General features: G+C 42.8%; 1 protein-coding gene and 1 non-coding gene across 2 annotated transcripts in view; one reads left to right on the top strand and one right to left on the bottom strand.

Moving 5' to 3' along the window:
* LOC124556338 (zinc finger protein rotund-like) overlaps positions 1-16444 on the bottom strand; it is a 499810-nt gene that overhangs the window by 445160 nt on the left and 38206 nt on the right. The window lies entirely within an intron of this gene.
* Positions 8627-8701, top strand: Trnat-ugu. The gene has a single exon. It is a non-coding gene; the product is annotated as a tRNA-Thr (tRNA).

Below are 16444 nucleotides of genomic sequence, written 5' to 3'. Positions count from 1 at the left end.
GACATCACACACATCCATGCCCGAAGCAGGATTCGAATCTGCGACCGTAGCAGCAGCGCGGTTCCGGACTTAGCGCCTAGAACCGTCGGTCACAACGGCCGGCTGAGGAACTATTGTAGGGATTTTCATACTGTTTATACAGATGGGCAATATGATTTACAAGAAATGTTTCTTTGTAGAGTTTATAAATGTTTCGTGCAAACTGGCTGAACTATGATGAGTTAATTCCCTCACTGCTATGCAAACGATGCCTTTCCTATCTAGTGGTGAATGACAGAGCTCCTCGGGATTATGGTAGCTCGTGCGGCCAGGCGCTGCTGTCGGGTGGGTACTAATGTTACGTGGCATAGGGTACTTTGTAGCAATGTTGCTCGAAAGAATGTGCATCGTGCTGATTTCGCGTGGCAGCGAGCGCTTTGTAGCGTTGTTATGTTGGGAAATGCAGGAAAAGGTCACACAGAAAATGTAGCTCGCGCCAGACTGGCGCTGGAGTTGACCAGCCGGTAAGTGGCCGAATCAGGTGCGATCGCGAGGTCCGTGCGTACTCGCAATGCAGTCGGGGGTCGGCAGCGGGCAGATGGCTGGTGAATTGGCACAATGCCTCGGTAGTTGCGGGGTCAGCGCGGCGGGTTGCTAACCGCTTGGACCCGCGTTCGATTCCAGGCCAGGTCGGAGATTTTCTCCAATCGGTACAGAATGTTCTGAATTGTCGCGACACACAGTCGTATCGCCTTCCCATTGTTGAGGTGGCTGTGTGGGCACGTACCGGAATAAAAAGCAACAGTCGGGCGGGCCGGGCGGCGCAGCAGATCGCAGCTGCCACCGTTGTCACTCCAAACGCCAAATGGTTCAAATGGCTCTGAGCACCATGGGACTTAATAGCTGAGGTCATCAGCCCCTAGAACTTAGAACTACTTAAACCTAACTAACCTAAGGATATCATACACATCCATGTCTGAGGCAGGGTTCAAACCTGCGACCGTAGTGGTCACGTGGTTCCAGACTGAAGCGCCTAGAACCGCTCGGTCACCACGGCCGGCTTCCAAACGTGAAAGGGCTACCAGTACGAAGCCGCACACGTCGATGGCATTCTTTTGTTTTAGGCACATTGTACAGCAGATTTTTCCTCGTGGTAGTATACTGATAGCTTAGTTGTAAAGTACGCGTTTGAGTTAGTGTGGCCTGATTTGTTTGTCATATTCCCGAGTCGTATGCATGTTCTATCACGCAAAAAGTGTTACGCCTCAGAGGACCGAGAAGTTCTCCATTCATTCTTTTCTTGTTTCCATAGCGAACACTTAATTAATATTATGACCAAAGCGAGAACTGAGGAAGGAAGGGGAGGATTAGAGTTCAACGTCCACTGAACTAAGAGATTGTTAATGATGGAGCACAAGCTCGGATTGGTTAATGACGATGTACCAAATCGGCCGTGCCCTTTCAAAGGAACCGTACCAACGTTTGGATCAAGCGGTTTAGGCAAATCACGGAAAATCTAAATGTAAAATCTGTACTTTTGTCCTCCCGAATGCGAGTTCAGTGTGCTAACCAATTTTCAACCTCGCTCGGTATTGTCGCGACCCTTACGCTACTGAGAGCAGGCCGAGGTCCTCCACAAAGGATTGCAAGTCACTTAGAGCGGTTGCTATCCCTCGTCGTTGCTGCAAGGTTTAAGTTGCTTACATCAATAAAAAGTTGAGTATTTCATGAGCTCTTTCCTCATTTTTTGCATTTTACGTCGTTCGTTAGTTTCTTCCGCATTCTTCGACATGTGGTCCGTCTATGCAACTAAGTGAAAGGCTGTTTGTTTTGTGCCATTTGCATTTCACTTCTTTGTATTTATGAAACATCTTTAGTAGCCTGTAATGTATGTTTGTTTTATGTACATAATAACTGCGTTATACAAGGTGATTTTCCCACTTTGTACAAACTCTAGGGATTGATCGATGAGAGGATATGGAACAAATAAGCTCTAATGAACTGTCCAGTGTCTTCACATCTGGAATGGGCTCTGAATACACAATACTTTTGAGATGCCCCCATAACCAGAACCCGCACGGGTTGAGATCCGGTGAACGAGGAGACCACGCAGCTGTACCCCCTCGTCTTACCCATCGACAAGGGAAGACCCGATTGATATGCGTCCCGCCGTTAACGGCGAAATGGGCTGGAGCACCATCATGTAGCAGCCACATAACCCTTCGAAACATCAGTGGCATTTCTTCCATCAGTGGACACAAAGCCACCCGCAAGAAACGTCGATAGTTCCGGCTTGTTAGGCGGCGTGGAAGGAAGACTGGTCCCAAAATAGGTCGCCAATTATCCCAGCCCACACATTGCGGCTGCACCGATGTTGATGAATCGCTGTCACCATACCAAGGGGATTGTGCGTACTGTCCCACAGATGACTGCTAGGAAAGTTGAAGGTATCACTCTGCGTAAAGATTGCCTCGTTTGTGAATAGGATGGCTGACACAAATCCCAGAATCGTTGGGGAATGCCTGGTGGGGAAACCAGTGACAAAACTGCTCCCAATGTGGAATGTCTGTCGCTAGTAAGCCCTGCACACGCTGTACGTGGTAAGGGTAGTAACAATTGTCATGGAGAATGTTCCACTCGGTCGTCAGGCTTACCCTGTACTGGCGGGCCAACTGCCTGGTCCTGACACGTCGGTCGCCTTCCACAGTGTTAATCACATTTTCCTCCATGCCTGGTGTCCCATCATTTCGGGTAAGCCCTTCAAGATTTCCTGCTTCCTGGAACAACCCATGCCTCGGACAAACAGCGAAAAACTGTTGCAGACATTGAATGCTGTGGTTGTTGTCAGCGGGGATAGGACTCCTGATACAACCTTGCTGCCCGCCGCCAATTGCTATTTACGTTTCCGTAAGTAAACACGCTGTCGGCAAGTCCTCGATTCGAATACGGAACCATTGTGTACAATGCTGTATCACATGAACTACGAGGTGAGTAAGCAAGATAAGTGGATCGGACACAAAATTACCAATTACTATGGCAGGAGAGGTCGCTGGGGCATGACGTATGAGGAACAGTACCACCCTCTGGGAGGAAACCATGCATACTATAACAGTGGCTGCATGGTAAAGCGCGTATTAGACAAAGTATGATTGAATAAATGGTCTCTAGCATGGAAACCATGCATTTCAGGAAATAAGTTCATTAGACCTTTTTTGTTCCGTATAGCCTCATCGATCAATCCCTACAGTTTGTACAAAGTGGAAAAAGAAAGGAGCTGGTACATACCGCTTAGAATGCCAAGACTGCAAATCGTTGTATCCGGGGACAACAAGCAGAAATATCAAAACTAGATACGAAGTACACATAAGATGATGGAAGTATGAAAATAGTCTTTCTACGTTTGCTGAACATCTAATAAAGCCTGGGCATGTGCGCTCTAACGCAGAACATGGTATGAAAATTATTAGAACGAACAATTACAACAGAAAACTCCTAACACTACAGAAAAACGTTTACATACAGGAGCCACTGAAATGAACAAGAACGTAGTAAACGACATAATGAATATAAGCAACAACTCACTGATCATGTTAGACACTAAAACAATAGCAAACAGAAATGTAGGACGTAACCGAGTTAAGTAATAACTTAATCTCCCACCACAAAAGTGCAAAAAAAACCGATTTCCTCTTCGGAGCAGGCCCCAGCACCCACAATAACACACTCAGACACACAACAAATAACAATCAAACAAAATTGCATACAGACACTACCAAAAAAGAAACGAACGAAAAACACAGCGGCAGTTGGCAACATTATAATCAAAAAACACCCTCCTCCTATATACAGTGAAACAGAACTATTCAATACTGAAATGTGATCGAAACCAGGCATCCTGGTGTCTGTACGCCAACCAAGTACAACTCCAGGACGACAAATATGAACTAATAAGATCAAAATACAGCAAGCAGAACCAAATATGGATTTAACCTTACGAAACTCACGCCCCTAAGAGTTGTTCCTGACTTAACCACGAGAGAATAACAAAAAATGTAGCATAGTAACATATGTAGAATCATTATATAAGAAAATTATTATACATGATGTTTGTTGTAACCTGAGGTAACTAAATATCTCCAAAACGACGCAACGTACGAAACAAAAACCTAGGTGAAAACTTAATAGTAATAAAGGGGACATCTGTCCGTGCTTCAGCTCACCAGCTCCTAACCACCCCCATTTTTATTGCGTATTCGGGTTCCATGAAAAAAAATACGTGCGGTTTAGTGAAACCATTCCATTCGCGGTAGGCAGCGCTGTAATCGACAAATATCAAGTGTGCCTGTGTTTGCAATTAAGAAGCGATGCATTTCATTTTGTGTTTCATTTACGATGTAAATGTAAACCTTTCTGCTCTAACGGTCGATACTGATGTTCCAACGTTACTTGAGTCGTGTGTGATTGTACAGTACAGATAATATGGCTAGACATTGTCATGTCTGACAATTAAGCTACTTGTATGGTAACGTAGTTTTCTGTTCCCTGCGGAGTTTATTATGGCGCGTCTCCAGATGCTTGATTTCGGTGGTCGCCCTCGAACCCCGCCGTCAGGGTGCCTGATTTTTGTGCTCCCATCCAACCGCCGTAACTCTCAAGCAGGCTGCTAGAGTCTACCAACGAAATACAAACCACAACCACTGTAATAAGGTAAAATGTCCATGAAGTGATAGAGACAGGCGCACCTGCCATGGATACTCACCGAAATCAAGCACCACAATGGTGAGGAGCAAGGACACTCACCGAAATCAGGCATCCCGATGGGAACACAAAACTATTACATCCAAGTCGTTGTTCCTGGATCACGCTAAACGTAGTTTCTAACCAAACATTGACAAGGCTAATCATATTGCATTGCCCAACAATTTTTGTAACAATAAAGTAAATTATGAACCTAAATATCAACCGTTGGAATACAAAGGTTTACATTTACATCGTAAATGAAATGTAGACTAAAATGCGCCAATTCTTAATTGCAAAAACAGGCACACTTGATATTTGTCGATTATAGCGCCGTCTACCACGAATGGAAAACAATAGTTTGAGTAAACCGTGCGTATTTTATGGCCTAGAATTAGAAGTTGAGTCCCATGGCCTAGAATTAGAAGTTAAGTCCCATAGTGCTCAGAGCCATTTGAACCATTTTTTATTCAGTTATGGGTGGTCTACATCTGTATTATTTTAACCTTACATGTTTGGGACAGTATGTATTAAGAAATTACGAATTCACGACATTAATGTGCTGTTAGCCAAGCTTTAAGGAAGCGTGAGATGTGTTACTCGCTAACCTGGATATACTAGGCGGCTTCTTTGAAAACTTCATCGTTGTGCATAAAAGCGCAGTTAATCGGCATACTGTAACTGTGCGATGGCACAATACTTGGCTTAGTGATCAGATATTCGATATTTATATCAGTTGGTTATTTTTGGGTAATACTATTCATGTAAAATATTAATTTCTTACCCGTAGTTCGTAATCTCAAAGTACTCACTTTAGGATCAGCTACCATCGTATAATTTTGACCAGAATGCTTAGAGACTTTCATCGCAATTATGCAATGAAATGTGTCAAATTTGTCGGTATTCCTGCTGCGAATACCATTTGTGTTTAAGAGACTGGCAGATGAGCTCGGCCGAGAATTGGTTTCAGGTGTGCTAATGCCGCAGGCGGGATGAATACGTATGAAGAGGCTTTGACGTGCGCGCCGTGACAGGTACAGATTGTAAGAATGGTGAGCCATCCATTAGCATATTGACTGACAGCGGAGTTGCATCAGCAATAAAGTGTAAGCTCGCTGGAGAAGCGATGGCCCACGTAACCCGAATAGTGTCAAGGCCTCCGCATCGCACACCCTGCGTACACGTGTGCGGCCCTTCCTGCAGCGCAAGCGTGTAAAACCCAAAACATAAAAAATGGGAGGCACAATTACAGTAGCTGAGTAACTAGTACTTAGAAACAGGTAATCTGATTACACTGTATTTAAAAAATGTTATTTGTATTGTTACTTTTGCTTCCAATGAGAAGGTATATTCAGTATTGTTCTTATTTTATCCGTTTTGGTTAGCGAACACCGCAGCTATTTTCATAACTTACACTGCAGGAAATACTGCAACCATCCAAACGTTTTTTAAATTATTTTATTGTACCATTACTAGTTTTGGGCCTGAGCCTATCATCAGATGGTAGCGTTGACTTCTTCGCAAGTTTTGCGTTTGTGTCTTCATCAAGAGCCCTCCTTTAAATATTGTAAGACAGAAAAAAAATCAAACTTCTGCCTTATGATACAAAATGGCTTTTCATGAAGACACAAATGCAAAACTTGCAAAGAAGTCGACGCTACCACCTGACGATGTGCTCAGGTCCGAAACTAGTAATGGTACAATAAAATAATAATAATTTTAAAAAAAACTGAGGTGCCTTGCCACGATTTGCGCGGATCTCCCTGCTTTGAGACGTAATAGTGAGCCTATTGTTTACTACAAAAGGCATGAAAAAGAGCTTATGTCAGTGAAAAGCTGACAGAGTATCTGCAAGTTAGAGTATATATGAGTCAGAAAACGTGGATGGCATAATATGTGCTTTCTGAGACCCAATACGACATCAAAAGCCAAATCCAAACTGAATAATGACACTACTATCGTGACTGCAGAGCTTGCTGCCGACCATTTATTAACGGACAAGTCTGTATTAACATTGTTTAAAAACCTGAAGAGACATTCAAATCACCCGATGTGTGCTAGATAGTGACTTATAAATGTCGGTTGTCTATAAAGGGACACCATTTCGCGATTTGTAGTATAAGAGGCCATATAAACAAACGAAACTATAAAAAAGCTGACACTCTTGTGAAAAAAGCTGTTTGCGATGGCAAAATGCCATTGGGAGACTTTATCCGCTAGACAAAGCAACTCGTCAGAAAAGATTGGGACAGAGAGCGGAGAGGCTCGCAGGTAACAAGGGGAAGACACTAGTGATTATACCAGCTATACCAACCTAACCTTGATACCGTGAGTTCAGCTGCGAATACGAATTCTTAGTTGTTGTATACCATACGATTTTTAACCACGGTCGATACAAATAACACCTCCTTTGCATTAACATCACTTCAACTTCTATGTGGGACTGGACTGGAGAGGAAATTTTAAATCACGTTCGCTTTCGTTGCATATGCCGGAAGGAAACATTAATAGCGTTACTACGAAATATTAGCCCTCTGAATCATGAATTACCTTCGACTGTTAACATGAAAAGACAGTTTAATTGATAGAAAAATACATTATACAGTAGGAAATACAGCAACCAGCCAAAAGTTTGTTCTGAAATTTGGAAATTTGTGGTAAATTCCTATGGGACCAAGCAGCTGAGGTCATCGGTCCCTAGGCTTAGACACTAGTTAATCTAACGTAAACAAACTTACGCTAAGGACAGCACACACACCAATGCCCGAGGGAGGACTCTAACCTCCGACGGCGGAAGCCGCGCGAACCGTGGCAAAGCGCCTTAAACCACGCGGCTTCCCCGCACGGTAATAGATACTTCTCACCAATATTAGGGATTTTTATTTGCCCCATTCCATTCGTCTATTAAGTAACGAAACGCGATTGACTCAAGCGTCTGTAACTCTCATACTCGAAATACGCGATGGTGGAAGCAGTCTTCCTTGACTACTAGTTCTCAAATTCTACTCAAAACGGTTTACAAAAAAACGATATGGACTTTGACGAGCTCTTTTCGGCCTTCTATCAATGTGGGTGCTCTGAAATTCGACGACGTTTCTGTGAGTGTCAATCTCATCACCATCAGAAGATGAGATTCATATTAACGTCTCGGAATTTCAACGCAGGCACCCGGATGGAAACCCGAGATTTCGTCATCACTACGCGTGGGGAAGTTTACATTCACAATACTGCCTATCTTTCAATCCTTCAAGATCCCAGAGCATCTCTGTCAAACTTTTATATGGTCTGTACCGGTCCCTTACGATCGTAGAAGCGCGCCTCTGAATTCGTTCGCTGTGGGCGCATTTGTGCTTATTTGACAAGGACTCAAAACGTAAGAACAGCACTCCGGGAACTGTCTCATTAGCGCCTTTACAGATACACTTGCATTCCCAGAGCCCTTGCAACAAACGTAAGTCTTCCATTTACCTATTCTGCTACTGATTTACCATGCCTTCATATCGTTTCATAATACACTGCCGGCAAAAACTGCAATGCCCTGAAGAACAAAGTCATGTTAAATGATAATTGATTGAAACCCTCAGCTGCCGACAGATGTTGTTGATGGGGAGAGCTGAAAATGTGTGCCCCGAACGGGACTCGAACCCGGGATTTCCTGCTTGCATGGCACATGCTCTATCCATCGGAGCCACCGAGGACACAGATGAATAGCGCGGCTGCAGGGACTTATCCCTTGCACGCTTCCCGCGAGACCCACATTACCAACTGTCCACAATCCACGTATGTAATGTACCTAATAGATATTCGCCCATCCACTCATTACTCCCGGACACTAAGGTGATGATTCCCGTAAGAGTTCGGGCAATCTGTGCGCAGTCGCGCAGTCCCTGCAGTCGCGCTATTCATCTGTGTCCTCGGTAGCTCAGATGGATAGAGCGTCTGCCATGTAAGCAGGAGATCCCGGGTTCGAATCCCGGTCGGGATACACATTTTTCACTGTCCCCATCGAGGTATATCAACAACACCTGTCGACAGCTGAGGGTTAATATTAATTATTATTTATTCTAGAGAAGCTGCACGGTCATCAATGGTATCTGTTCTTTCGAGAACAGTTACTATCTTCATATGCAACGTCATTTTATTGACACGCGATGTGAGAGGTAGTTCATCGTTTTAGGAGTGCATGATAACAAATTCAGACCAAATGCGACACACGTCACACTAAAGGCTGTCTAAACAGTTCCATCAATACACAGTGTACCACTCCCTGCCGGCAACGCAGACGTGTATCCTCGCATCCAAACCATCATAAACGTATCGAATGACATCCTGCGACAGATTGTCTCAAGCAATTGCTCCCTTTGTTGCGATTCGGCAATGGTTCTTGCAGTCTCTGGACAACGTGTAAGTTCCCGCATCATGTCCCATACATCTACAAGTACATCTACACTCTGCAAACCACCGTGATGTGCATGGCGAAGGGTACGAACCATTGCACCAGTTATTAAGGTTTTTCCCGTTCCATTTACGTATGGAGCGCAGGAGGAATGATTGTTTTAATGCTTCTGTGCGTGAAGTAATTATTCTACTCTTATCCTCACGATTCCTGTGTAAGCGACACGTAGGGGGTTGTAGTGTATTCCTAGGGTAATCATTTGAAGCCGGTTGTTGAAAGTTCGTTAATAGACTTTCTTGGGATAGTTTACGTCTGTCTTCAAGAGGTTCCTAGTTCAGTCCCTTCAGTACCTATGTGCAGTCTGCCATGGATTAAACAAACCGGTGCTGCCCTTCTGTGTATATATTCAGTATCCGTTGTTAGTTCCATTTGGTACGTCTCCCACACACTTGCGCAGTATTGTAGAACTGGTTGCACGCGTGATATGTAAGCAATCTCCTTTGTAGATTGAGTGCACTTCCCCAGTATTCTACCAATAAAACGAAGTCTATCACCTGCTTTACTCACGACTGAACTATTGTGATCATTCCATTTCATATCCCTACAAAGCGTTAGACCCAGGTATTAGTATGAGTTGGCCGATTCCAATAGTGACTCACTAATATTATTGTCGTAGGATACTACGTTTTTTCGTTTTGTGAAGTGCAAAATTTTACGTTTCTGAACACTGAAAGCATGTTGCCAATCTCTGCAGCACTTTGAGATCTTTTCAAGATCTGACTGAATATTTATGCAGCTTTTTTCAGGTAGTACTTCATTATAAATAACTGTATCATCTGCAAAGAGCCTGATTTTACTATTAATATTGTCTGCAAGGTCATTAATATACAACACGAACAGCAAGGTTCACACATGGCTCTGAGCACTATGGGACTTAACTTCTGAGGTCATCAGTCCCCTACAACTTAGAACTACTTAAACCTAACTAACCTAAGGACATCACACACATCCATGCCCGAGGCATGATTCGAACCTGCGACCGTAGCGGTCGCGCGGTTCCAGACTGAAGCGCCTAGAACCGCCACTCTGGCCGGCGAACAGCAAGGGTCCCAACAAACTTCCCTAGGGCACACCCGAAGTTACTTCTACATCTGACCCAGACTCTCCATCCAAGATAACATGCTGTGTCCTCCCTACGAAGAAGTCCTCAATCAAGTAACAAATTTCACTTGATTCCCCCATATGATTGTACTTTTGACAATAAGCTTAGGTGTGGTACTGAGTCAGATGTTTTCGGAAATCAAGAAATACTTCATCTACCTGACTGCCGCGATCTAAAGCTTTCTTTGTGTCATGTGAGATAAGTGCGAGTTGGGTTTCACATGATCGATGTTTTCTGAATCCATGCTGGTTGGCATTGAGGAGGTCATTCTGTTCAACATATCTCATTATGTTTGAACTCAGCATATGTTCTAAGATTCTACAACAAAACGATATCAGGGATATTGGACGGTAGTTTTGTGTATCACTTCTGGTATCCTTCTTGTAGTCGGGTGTGACCTGTGCCTTTTTCCAAGAACTGAGCTCGGTTTTTTGTTTGAGGGATCTACGACAGATTATAGTTAGAAGTGGGGCTAATTCAGCTGCAAATTCAGTGTAGAATCTGACAGGGTTCCATCGGGCCCGGGAGCTTTGTTCAATTTTAACGATTTCAGCTGTTTCTCAATACCACTGACACTAATACGTGTTTAGTTGGAGAGATATCTGGTGATCTTGCTGGCCAGGGCAGTTCTGTACACCATTAAGAGCACGTTGCGTTGCAGCAGCCGTATGTGGATGTGCACTGTCTTGCTGAAAAAGAGCATCACTTTCCTGTCGACAAAATGGCTGTTGTCTCCAGTGATGAGAATAGGTTCTATCTGTAAGCGAGTGATGGACGTACACGTGCATGGCGTAGAAGTGGTGAGCTGCATATTCAGAATTCATTCGCTCGCGTCACAAAGGTCCCATCTCAGGCTTCGTGGTGTGCTGGCCAATCAGTTACAACTTGAGTTCACACCTGGTATATCTGCAGGGTAAAGAAGCCAGTGTCCGCTACACAGCACAGGCCGTTATCTCCGTCCGAGAGTGACATTACACATTACGCATTACAGTTGACACCTTCACGACACCACAGGATTCATTCTTGGAGGTGTCCTTGTGTCAGTGGTAGCCTGACCAGAGGCACACGTGATTTAAAGTATACTGTAGGCAGATGGTTCTCAGTGGTCCCTGATGGCATATCAGGTGCAGCATGTGCCCGGATTTGGTCCCTGGATGATGACCGGTCGGCCACCGCTGCTCGCACAATGCATCGATGTTGACGTATGTCTGTACTACGACGACGCCCAGAAACTGATCTACAGGTGTGGTACTATTTCACAGACCACTGCTGAAACAACGACACACCGCGACACATTGTGGCCAACATATGCAGCAGTCCGTCGACACGTCCATCCAGCTTCCTGCATCCCACTATGCGAGCTTGTTCAAATGGCTGAAGCTGATGTAGGAGCACATACTCGTCAGTGTGGCAGAGTTGTATCCCAAAATGACTGTTGCAAATACTGTTCACCACTAAACTGAGTACAGTTACCGGCTACAGTGTGATCGCCGATGACAGTGGTCAATGAATCACTTAACACTATAGCCCCTCAGTAGGCATATAATACACCTTGGTGCCCCTGAACACAGTACTTGAGGATGTTGCATTTTTTTCCAGCAGTGGGTAACTCTCAAGTGCTTGAACGATGTGACATTCTCAAAATGTTCCCCGCTAATCATGCTATAGGGTACCATCTGGATCTTTCTCTTTCGCGTCGACCTTACCTTGAATTTAAAGAGAGCTGCCGATCATTACATCGAGCGAACATTTTCTCTAACGAAGATACTTTCCTACGGACAACAGCATGGTCAGCAAACATTCTCAGGGTGTATACGCGGACAAGGAAAAAAAATCCCGGATTTTTCCCGGATTTCCCGGTTAAAAATACACTTTCTCCCGGATGAAAACACGCTTTTTCCGTGTTAAGTGACAGTATATTTTCCCTTATCAATCCTTTGAATTTCCCGGCACTTTAGAAAACGAAACTCAGGGAAACAAGACACGTTTTGGAAATATATTTGATGTGCAGCAACATGCACGCTGCGTATTTTTGTATTACGAAAGCATACATTGGAATTCCACCAAACACCGCATGTTACTTTCCGAATCATTGAATTCGAGATTGCGAAGCGCTTTTGTAAGCCAGTTATAGCATATGTCACGTGATCTCGCCAGCCGATGACGGCTGATATCCAGAGCATAGGACAGGTGATGTAGTCAGCCAACAGCAACATCACTGTTAAGTAGCACGAACACACAAACAGGAAAAGTTAATAGTTATATTAATATACATAGTCTTACTACAAGAAAAGCAAAGCTTTCACATATAATATTGGTCTCTAAGGTTAATAAGCCGCAAGAGAAGCTGAGCTTTCGCATATAATGTTGATCTTTCTCGCGCGTGTTACACTTTAAGATATATCACACAAATGTGGCAGTAAAATTTTTAATAATGACATAAATGTATGATCTTCAGGGTTTGAAATTCTTCTAAATGGCTCGTCATCAAAGAGTTGATTTTTAAATGAGAGTCAAACGCTCTGTGAATTAAGATATTCATGGTACATTCTCGCACATAGTTCAACTTACGTAAAAGGATATTTACTTTGAAAGTAACGCTTTTCAAACCACCATTCGCAGTGTTTTCCCGCGACCTGTTAGAAATAGTTTCGTTCGGCAGTTACCAGAGAGCGCAGATAACAGGCGACACCGCGCTTGCTATCATGACGTAGGAAGCCTGTATGTACATACGTGTAAAACATTGAAAGATCATACATTATGTCATAAAAGAAATAAGACATCAGAGGATACTCCAAGAGCATCGGAATTTCGTGAACCATACTAAAATGTGCACATTTAAAGTGCATACTTAAAGTGCACATTCGTATGTCCAGATTCCCAATGAAGTAGACCTCGACATGATATTAGGCTTTTCAATGTGGTTTTCGGGATGTAAATTTTCTTGGAGCACCAGTACTGTATTATATCATGTTTGGTACTTTATTATGGCATAATGCCATACGTGCTAGAAGATGAAAACGGGCACTAGAAATGCAGCGAACAGTTGAAACTAGCCAGTACTGTGCAATTAAACATTTCGTTTCAAATATATTGACTGCCTCTGCGGAAAAGGTTAATAAAAGCCAAATTTCTTCAGCAAACTGACAAAAATAACTTCATTGTTCCGCAAGGCGATTAATGCCTGTCTGTCAGAAAGGTGGAAATAAAATAAAATCTCAAACTAATGACATATTTTAGCCTTCTGTAATTATGTGAATGAATTTTAATTCACTTGATAGCTCACGGCCACAGATATCCGTTTTGTTTTCATTTGACGTGAGAGTAAACGAAGGGGAAACGGCAAAATCACTAAATGTAAGCACGGGTCACGTGGAGACTGCCCACTACAACTCAGACTGCCCTGTGCGTCAGCCCCGGATCTACGGATATTTGTCAATATTAAAAAAAAGAAAAATCGAATATTCAAAAATATGTTCATCTTGTAGCGTACATCTTTCAGAAAAGTCTAGAACATAAAACATATGTGTTCGAGGAAATGTAAGACATATTGTTTGGTCTGAAGTGTGCCAACGTGCAGTGCCACGCCAATTCATAAAGCATTCTTCTATCACACGTCACTGTATTTCGCTCTGTGGAATTGAAACGTGTATATTTTGTAATGTATGCCATCAAACTATTTTCAGGACAGTGGAAATTGAAATGCCCTGTGGTGCCTCTCCTGCTCCCAGTCGGCTGGGTTGACAGCCTGCCCCTCTTAAAAAATATCTCGCGATTAATAGCAGATGGGATTATTTGTAATCGGGAGAACACGAACTCTTCAGAAAATTTGCACTCTTTATTGCCTATTAGCTAATAACTTGCTGTTTTGTGTGACATAAAATTAAATATAGGATACATAAAACCAATAAAGACAAGAGACAAGCAAGAAAGTACACATTTCTTCAATCCTTAGCTCCTTGCATTTTTTTCTCTCTAATTTTGCTACAACTTTACATGGCGTGCTTTCCTTTCTGCGAAAGAATCTATTACCTCATCAAAGTTCGTCGAACGTTTTGCTAAATGAAAAATCGAAATGTCGTTATTTAATACTGAAAAGGTGTTAACACAAATAATAACGAAGACTGGTGTGGTTTCTCGATCTGATTACGTCTATTCTGTGACTGTCTTCTAGATAAAACAAAATAGGCCTTTCTAATATTGCAGCAATTTTGTAAAACACACCAAATAAACGAAACTGTTTTGGCACAAATGGTCATTTTCATAACACGACGGAATATAATTCACGAAGTACCAATATCAAATGCCTATTAGGCCTACTACAAGCAAAAAGCTTTATGTTAGGAAATAGTTTCAAATTTCGTTCATATGCACCAGTTTCTCAAGCATGAGATCGAAAAGTGGTATTACGAAATTTTTATATAAATTTGGAATAGTCTTATTCTTCCATAATTTGTGTGACGTCCCCGTTTCCCCGTTTCTTCTCCTTCCTCGTTCTAACAAACAATCTTGTCATCACCGATTTTGTAGCTATTCCTGCCATTGTCAAAATTTGTTCGCCGATTAACTTTACTAACCCCGCCAGAATCACAGGTTTAGTTATCCCGCGATTATTTTCCGGATAGGCGTTATTACGTGTTCGTACAACACGTTTTCCGCGTTACTTCCAGAATATAACTTAAGCGGCTGCTAGCCGGGGACTGTACAACTGGTCCTTACTAGTGTAGCGATCTGAGCAAAAATTTTCTGTCAAAACTTCATCTTCTTGGATACATTGAGAAGATAATACGTAATCTTTCTCACCTGTTATTCCTGCCAGTCGTTTATTTCCATTTTGGTAGTCTGTTATAATTACTGGCGAAATCCATTGATTCAATGCTGATCATTCGAAAACCCAATCAACCACATAATCAGACAGCGATTCCCATTCATCCGTTGGGCTTTACTCCGCTCAGCTCGTATAGCCCCCTCCTCTTTTGTCTGCGGAAAGTTTATTTCAAGATGCGTCGAGGATTCTCCTGACAGAGACATCACATACACTATGCAAGCATTCAAAAATCAAGTTATGATTCATTCAGAAATCAACTTAAAATGTGTTCCAAAATGTTCAAAAACCAACAGGGAAGCGTTTCGAGATCATATGAATAGACAAACGTGCTCTGGACGCTACGCGCTTTGTGAAACAAAATTTTTTTCCTCAAGAACATGAATTTGGCGCCCCCTTTTCCCGTTAGCATCTAGCTGCTTGCTGCGACTGCTTGCACAGCCAACAGCCACATTCCTGTAGCCAGAAGCGAGAGAATCTACTACTCAAACGCGACTCACCTGCGCATACGCACGAGCCCGCTCGTAACTGCTAAAATGAATCAAATGTAAACAGTTGTGACTTCATGCTCATCGGAGGCAATTTGTTGTTATGGAGCATCGCGTAGTCATCCTAAAGCCTTTGACACATGTTGCTGTTGGGAGACGCTTGCATGAGTCTGTGTGTCTTTGTATATGGCGCATTTCCTTTGCAATTTAAGTTATTTTCGTTTTTTCTCTCGTTTATGTTTTATTGTTGAAGTATTATTCTGCAGTAGCGGCATACACTAATTTCCTTTGTTAGAGTATCGATTCTTACCAGTCAAAATTACAAAAATTTAACTGAAAACTAAAACAATGAAAAATTCCCGGAATTCTAAAAAATACCCGGCTTTTTCCCGGTTTTCTCCCGGATGAAAAAATTCCCGGGTTTTTCCCGGATCTCCCTGTTGTCCCGGGTCGTATACACCCTGATTCTGATAGTCTTGTCGACCTTATCTGACAAATATTTTATATGTATTAAGAATGTTAGAGATTTAAATTGTGATTTCTTGGGACGCGTAGTATGTTACGTTCGTTTCTATTGAAAAATCGCCGTCCAGTATGACGTATTGCATACTGTTACTCAAATTTTCATCGAGTCAGTCGCATATTCATGAAGCTGCTCCGTTTGATTGTATCATTGTTAACGGCAATTTCAAGTGAACTGTTGCACAATGATTACTTTCATCTATACGATGGCAACTTTTGGAACCCATGTATCGTTTTTTCTTTGTTTTGATGTGTTTTTCTATTTGAACCAACACCGTTAAGTAATGGCAGACGCAGGCATGGAAATGATTTGGTCTTTAATGGCTCACAAAATG

The sequence above is a fragment of the Schistocerca americana genome, chromosome X, assembly GCF_021461395.2.
Source record: "Schistocerca americana isolate TAMUIC-IGC-003095 chromosome X, iqSchAmer2.1, whole genome shotgun sequence".
NCBI lineage: Eukaryota > Metazoa > Arthropoda > Insecta > Orthoptera > Acrididae > Schistocerca > Schistocerca americana.
Note: the sequence above shows the minus strand (reverse complement) of the source record. Positions and strands in the feature narration are given on the sequence as shown.